The following is an 8,209-nucleotide window of genomic DNA, read 5'->3' as shown; positions in this document are numbered from 1 at the left end:
TGCTTCCAGAATAGCCCTCTCCTGCTCACTTCTGCGGCCATTATGCGGCCCGCAAAGTGATTATGCGGTAGCATAATGGACCGCATAAACGCATTTTTCCGACAAAAATTTTCCTTTACATTCATGAGCATTGTTCAACCCAAGGCCTCATACAAAGCCATCTGAATACTCAATTGGTTGTTGTTGTTGTAGGCAAACTCTGCAAGCGGTAGAAACTGATCCCAAGAACCCCAGAAATCCATGACACAAGCGCATAGCATATCCTCCAATATCTGAATGGTGTGCTCGGACTGTCCGTCCATCTGAGGGTGGAATGATGTACTCAACTCAGCCCGTGTGCCTAACCCTAGCTGCACTGCTCTCCAAAATTGCGATGTGAACTATGTGCCCCGATTTGAAATAATGGACACTGGCACACCGTGAAGGCGAACAATCTCATGGATATAGATCTCAGGCAACCGCTCCGAAGAATAGGTAGTCCCAACTGGACTGAAATGCACGGACTTAGTCAACCGATACACAATCACCCAAATACCATCAAATTTCATCAAAGTCCGTGGAAGCCCAACTACGAAGTCCATGGTGATACGCTCCCATTTCTTCAAGCACCGAGCTACAAACTCCACTATATCTTTCTTCACTCTCCTTCACTAATAGTGTTGCCTCAAGTCCTAATACATTTTCACAGCACCTGGATGAATGAAATACCATGAACTGTGGGCCTCCTTAAGAATTAACTCATGTAACCCATCCACATTAGGAACTCAAAGCCGACCCTATATCCGCAACACCCCATCATCCCCAATAGAAACATTTTTGGCATCACCGTGCTGAACCCTGTCCTTAAGGACAAGCATATAGGGGTCGTCATATGAAAGCTCTCTGATGCAATCGTATAAAAAAGACAGAGAAACAACGCAAGCTAGAACCCGACTAAGCTCTGAAACATCTAACCTCATGACTTGATTGGCCAAGTGTTAAACATCTGATGCAAGCAGTCTCTCATAAACAGGAATATATGCAACGCTACCTGTACTCACCGCCTTTCTACTCAAGGCATCAACCACTACATTGGCCTTCCCAGGATGATAAAATGGTAACATTATAGTCCTTTAATAGCTCCAACCATCTCCACCGCCTCAAATTTAGATGTTTTTGCTTGAACAAATGTTGAAGACTCCGATGATCTGTAAATACCTCACAAGACACGTTGTAGAGATAATGCCTCCAAATCTTCAATGCATGGACGATGGTTGCCAACTCTAAATCATGAACGAGGTAATTTTTCTAATGGGTCTTCAACTAGTGTGAAGCATAATCAATCCCTCTACCCTCCTGCATCAAGCCACACCCAATATCAATCCGAGAAGCATCACAATACACTGTATAAGAACCCAATGCTGAAGGCAAAACTAGAACTGAAGCTGTGGTCAAGGCAATCTTGATCTTCTGAAAGCTCTCCTCACACTCATCAGACCACCTGAATGGGGCTCCCTTCTGGGTCAACCTGGTTAAAGGCACTATAATAGATGAAAAACCCTCCACAAAGCGACGATAATATCTGGCCAAGCCAATAAAACTCTGAATCTCAGTAGCTAAAGACAGTCTGGGCCAAATTTGAACTGCCTCAATCTTCTTCGAATCCACCTTGATTCCCTCACTCGACACCACGTGCCCCAAGAACACCACCAAACTGATCCAAAACTCATACTTGGAGAACTTAGCATAAAGCTTCTCCTCCTTCAATATTTGTAGTACAATCCTCAGATGATGTGCATGCTCCTCCTGGTTACGTGAGCACACCAGGATATCATCAATAAATACTATAACAAACGAATCAAGATATGGTTGGAATACGCTGTTCATCAGATACATGAATGTTGCTAGGGCATTGGTCAACCCAAAAGACATCGCAAGGAACTTGTAGTTACCATAACGTGTCCTGAATGTTGTTTTCAAAATATCAGAGTCCCGAATCTTCAACTGGTGATATCCAGACCTCAAATCAATCTTAGAGAACACGCTATCTCCCTGAAGTTGGTCAACAAGTCATCAATATGCGGCAAAGGATATTTGTTCTTAATTGTAACATTGTTCAACTGCCTATAATCAATGCACATACGCATGGTACCATCCGTCTTCTTCACAAACAAAACCGGTGCACCCCAAGGCAACACAGTAGGCCTAATGAACCCCTTATCAAGAAGCTCCTGAAATAGCTCTTTCAATTATTTCAACTCTGTTAAAGTCATACGATATAGAGGAATAGATATGGGCTGAGTTCCCAGCACCAAGTTGATGGTAGGCTATAATCCTGTGTTTTAGTCACTTATTGCACTCTAATTTACAGCACTTTATTCGTTTTGAGCTTTAATTGATAGTGTTTTACACTTATTATGTATTATATGCCTTGTAGGAGTGATTCCAATCTATGTAGATGATATGAAATATATTTGAGTGATTTGGAGCTATGAATACTGAGTAAAGGCTCAAGGGATTAAGCCGGGATTATGTTCGGGGGTCACAATTCTTGACGAGTTATCTGAAGATGAAAATCAATGGCCCTCTGAGAGTACGGAAAGAAGAAGATCAACTGGTGTTCACCAGGTTGATGCAACCACATATGTGCAGGTACAACTTGATGCTATGGCTAAAGAAATATGGAAGCTGACCTTATCTACAATACAAAGTGAGCCTCATGTAGCTTGTGTTATATGTGGAAGAAGACACCCTACTCAAGAGTGTCAAGCCTCAATTGAGGAAGTACATGCTATGGGAAATTATAATGCGATGGTCAGAGGCACCCCGACTTTTCATGGAGTTCATCTGGGGGTATTGCGAATGCATGGAAACACAATAACTATAGACCCCAGGGACAAGGAGCTCCAGCATACCAAAATCAGCAGAGGCTGCAATTTCAGCCTTAACAGCCTATTCAGCCAGGTCTAGAGGATCTAATAAAGGCCTTCATTATCAAGACAGATGAAAGGTTGGACGCTCACGGGGTAGTTATCAAAGAATTGGGCACTGGTCTACGAAACTTCAAAGTCCGTGAAAGCCCAACTACGAAGTCCATGGTGATACGCTCCCATTTCTTCAAGCACCGAGCTACAATCTCCACTATATCTTTCTTCACTCTCCTCCACTAATAGTGCTGCCTCAAGTCCTGATACATTTTCACGACACCTAGATGAATGGAATATCGTGAACTGTGGGCCTCCTTAAGAATCAACTCATGTAACCCATCCACATTAGGCACTCAAAGCCGACCCTACATCCGTAACACCCCATCATCCCCAATAGAAACCTCCTTGGCATCACCGCGCTGAACCATGTCCTTAAGGACTAGCAAATGAGGGTCGTCATACTGAAGCTCTCTGATGCGATCGTATAAAGAAGACAGAGAAACCACGCAAGCTAGAACCCGACTAAGCTCCGAAACATCTAACCTCATGAACTGATTGGCCAAGGCCTAAACATCTGATGCAAGCGGTCTCTCACCAACAAGATTATATGCAACGCTACCCGTACTCACCGCCTTTCTACTCAAGGCATCGACCACTACATTGGCCTTCCCGGAATGATAAAATGGTAATATCATAGTTCTTTAAAAGCTCCAACCATCTCCGCCACCTCAAATTTAGATGCTTTTGCTTGAACAAATGTTGAAGACTCCGATGATCTGTAAATACCCCCACAAGACACGCTATAGAGTTAATGCCTCCAAATCTTCAATGCATGGACGATGGTTGCCAACTATAAATCATGAACGGGGTAGTTTTTATCATAGGGCTTCAACTAGTGTGAAGCATAAGCAATCCCTCTACCCTCCTACATCAAGACACAACCAGCACCAATCCGAGAAGCATCACAATACACTGTATAAGAACCCAATGCTGAAGGCAAAACTAGAACTGGAGCTGTTGTCAAGGCAATCCTGAGCTTCTTAAAGATCTCCTCACACTCATCAGACCACCTGAATGGGGCACCCTTCTGGGTCAACCTGGTCAAAGGCACTACAATAGATGAAAAACCTCCACAAAGCGGCGATAATATCTGGCCAAGCCAATAAAACTCTGAATCTCAGTAGCTAAAGACTGTCTGGACCAAATTTGAAATGCCTCAATCTTCTTTGGATCCACCTTGATCCCCTCACTGGATACGACGTGCCCTAAGAACACCACCAAACTGAGCCAAAACTCACACTTGGAGAACTTACAATAAAGCTTCTCCTCCTTCATGTTTGTAGTACAATCCTCAGATGATGTGCATGCTCCTCCTGGTTACGTGAGTACACTAGGATATCATCAATAAATACTATGACAAACGAATCAATATATAGTTGGAATACGATGTTCATCAGATACATGAATGTTGTTGGGGCATTGGTCAACCCAAAAGACACCGCAAGGAACTTATAGTTACCATAGAGAGTCCTGAATGCCGTCTTCAAAATATCAGAGTCCCGAATCTTCAACTGATGATACCCATACCTCAAATCAATCTTAGAGAGCACTTTATCTCCCTGAAGCTGGTCAAACAAATCATCAATGTACGGCAAAGGATATTTGTTCTTAACTGTAACATTGTTCAACTGCCTATAATCAATGCACATACGCATGGTACCATCTGTCTTCTTCACAATCAAAATTGGTACACCCTAAGGTGACACAATAGGCCTAATGAACCCCTTATCAAGAAGCTCCTAAAACTGCTCTTTCAATTCCTTCAACGTTGTTAGTGTCATACGATACAGAGGAATAGATATGGGCTGAGTTCCCGGCACCAAGTTGATGGTAGGCTATAATCTTGTGTTTTATCACTTATTGTACTCTAATTTACAACACTTTATTCGTTTTGAGCTTTAATTGATAGTGTTTTGCACTTATTATGTATTCTATGCCTTGTAGGATTGATTTCGAGCAATATAGATGATATGAAATATATTTGAGTGATTTGGAGCTATGCATTCTGAGTAAAAGCCCAAGGGATTAAGCCGGAATTGTGTTCAGGGGTCGAGAACCATATCTGGATATCAAAAAGGAAGGAAAATTCTGTACTCTGAGAAAACCCCACTCCCGCGGCGTGTGGGGCGCCGTGCGTGTACTATTTCCTGCTGTCTGTTAAAAACAACTCTCTGGATTACTGCACTAATGCCCAGCAAGGCGCATCGCCCTATGTGGCACGCCTGCGCAATATTTACTGAGTAATTATCTTATTTTGGCTAGGAGAAGGTGATTTCATCTAGGACCGACCCTACTTAGTATAAATACATGGAAAATGTTATTTTTAGGACTTTTGGACATATTGGAGACCTAATGAGGCTAAGGAGGAGTTCGATAAGCAATAGCACAAGGAGTCCATCATTCAATCCTCACTCAAGACTAGAGTTTGGATCATTTTATGTTTTCCTTTACTTTAAACATATTTGTGATGAATTGCTCCATATCTATAGAGTAGTTCCCTTTAGGGCTTGATGGATTTGGTTTATTGATATTTGTTTGTGTATTATAACTCTAGTTTTATGTATTGAATAATTTTGGATGATTTAACTGTTGTATATATATTCACTTGTTCATGTAATCGAGAGAGGCATAACGTGTGACATATTTGCATTATTTTGTTGGTTGAATCCATAGATAGTAATCGAAAGAGGCTAGTTGTATCATTGATTAAACCTAGTTAGGAGAATAATCAAAAGAGGTTTTCCTAAAGACCAATCCACTACGTATTCTTGCATATCTTCACGTGCTTAAATTAGTTCATCTTGTGAGGTTGAAACTTAATCGAAAGAGGAGTTTTTGCTGAACGGTTGAACTGATAATTGAGTGAATTTGAGAGACTCACTTAAACATTAGAAGTGAATTATCTAGAGTTAGATCCCAAAATATTATCTTACACCTATCCTATCAACCCCTATTTCCTCCCACTGATAAATTCCTTATTTCAATTGTCATTAGTCAATAGCTTTAGATCTTAGTTAATTTTAGTTAGAAATCTTATAAAGCTCAACTGTTGATCATCTTGGATAGAAACCAAGATAGAAACTACGAGAATACTGTTTAAATCCAATCCCTACGAATACGATATTATATTATACTATATTTGATTAGCGAGCATAATTTAAGTGTGTGTTTCGAGCTCGTCAGATTTTGGCGTCGTTGTCGGAAATTGGCAATCAATAGTGTTTGAAATAGTTTGCAGTGTTAATTCAGGAATTTTTCTTTTTATTTTTCCCTTTTTACGGTTGGTGTTCTTTGACTGTGCGCAAGTTACAGGTTCAGAGTGGTGCATGACTAGAACTTCTGCGAAGGAAGTGCTACCATACGAGCTAGAAATTGAAAAACAATTGCGACAACTGAACAAAGAAAGAAATCTCACAGATACAACAGAAAAGGTTGGGTAATCCTCAACCAAAGAACTTATGGCTTGAAACGGTGAAGATAATATGGATTTGGCTGCGAGAGAAGCAGCCCGACGAAGAGAACAAGCTGCACGAGATGCTGACGAAGCAGCTATTAGAGATGTGTGGAACATCTATGAAGAAGAGGGGGGTCTCAGACTTAATCAACATCAAACCTTGCCTGGGAGACCACTTGGAGATTATGCTAGACCGGTCTATAATCAAGGTTTGTCAAGTGTTAGACCACATCCGATTGCAGCAAACAATTTCGAGTTAAAGCAAGGGTTGCTTCAAACCCTTCAGAATTGTTATGTCTTCAGCGGGAAGCCAAACAAAGATCCAAACACACATCTAATGGACTTTGAGGAGATTATGAACACCTTTCAATACAATGGTGTGTCATGTGTATCTAAGGGAATTCTCCTTTTCTCTTAAAGATGATGCAAAGCAGTGGCTTCAAAGCTTACCCACGGGATCAATTAAAACATGGAAGGAGATGACCAGAAAATTCCTTGATAAATATTTCTCCTCAGCTAAGACGGGCAAGTTTAGAAGAGAAATCCATAACTTCTGCCAGAAAGCTACTGAGACTGTGTTTGAAGCTTGGGAGAGGTTTAAGGAAATAGTTAGAAAGTGTCAACATAGCGGAATTGAACTCTAGATGCAACTCCATGACTTTTGGGATGGATTGACATCGGCCTCACATATAACATTGAGCAATGCAGCTGGAGGGCTGTTGATGAAGAAGACTCCGGAGGAGATAGTCACAATTCTTGACAAGTTATCTGACGATACAAATCAATGGCCCTCTGAGAGTGCGGAAAGAAGAAGATCAAGTGATGTTCACCAGGTTGATGCTAACACATCTATGCAGGTACAACTTGATGCTATGGCTAAAGTGTCACGACCCAAACCGATGGGCCGCGATGGGCACCTGGTACCTTACTCAACCGAGTACCAACGTAACATATCTTTTCATATCATACTATCATAGATAACTGAGCCGGAAAGGCTACCGTGAGATAAGTAGAATACAACATGTAATACCAACTTATACATAAGACATACGGGCCTATAAGACCAAAATAACCACTCGTACACCGAACATAGGCCGACAAGGCCATACAATCTTTTACGTACATGACATCTGTCTACAAGCCTCTAAGAATACATAATTGTCATAAATGCTAGGACAGAGTTTTGCCATACCAAACAATACACGTCTATATCATACTGACCAAACAAGCAACTTCGGAGAAAATAGAGCGCACCAACATCTTCCGTTGATATGATAGCCTACTTGGAGGGTTCTTGACCTGTCTATCGGGACCTGCGGGCATGAACTGCAGCATCCCCAGGCAAAAGGGACGTTAGTACAAATAATGTACCGAGTGTGTAAGGAATGAAAATCAGTAAATAATAGACATGAGAGAAACATGGAGTTAAAAGACTCGACATGTACATCTGCATATCTCTGTGAATCATTTCATTTTTATAATGTCATGCATATGCATATAAATGTCATACCATGCATAGGTATATGCGTTCGTAACATCATCAAGCCTCTGAGGGCATCCCATCATATCATTTCGGTCACTGTGGGCAAATCATCAACGTATACCAGCTGATCAGGTGGTGGTGCGTATATAACGCCATAACCTTTTCCCATATCCTATATACATATAATATACGCGTATATAACACCATCTGGTCATGGGTCAATGTACATGTATAAATGAATGAAATGCATAAGAAGTGAGTTACTAAAACCTCTCGGAATGTCATAAGACCATTATGCCTTTGATT

The 8,209-nt window shown here is 41.3% G+C and overlaps 1 non-coding gene across 1 annotated transcript; it reads right to left on the bottom strand.

Annotated features, from left to right (window-relative positions):
* Nucleotides 1-6,947: 6,947 nt before the first annotated feature.
* On the bottom strand, nucleotides 6,948-7,054 carry LOC142167717 (small nucleolar RNA R71). The gene has a single exon (XR_012697804.1). It is a non-coding gene; the product is annotated as a small nucleolar RNA R71 (small nucleolar RNA).
* Between the last annotated feature and the right edge of the window lie 1,155 nt (nucleotides 7,055-8,209).

Source organism: Nicotiana tabacum, chromosome 12, assembly GCF_000715075.1.
Source record: "Nicotiana tabacum cultivar K326 chromosome 12, ASM71507v2, whole genome shotgun sequence".
Lineage (NCBI taxonomy): Eukaryota > Viridiplantae > Streptophyta > Magnoliopsida > Solanales > Solanaceae > Nicotiana > Nicotiana tabacum.
Note: the sequence above shows the minus strand (reverse complement) of the source record. Positions and strands in the feature narration are given on the sequence as shown.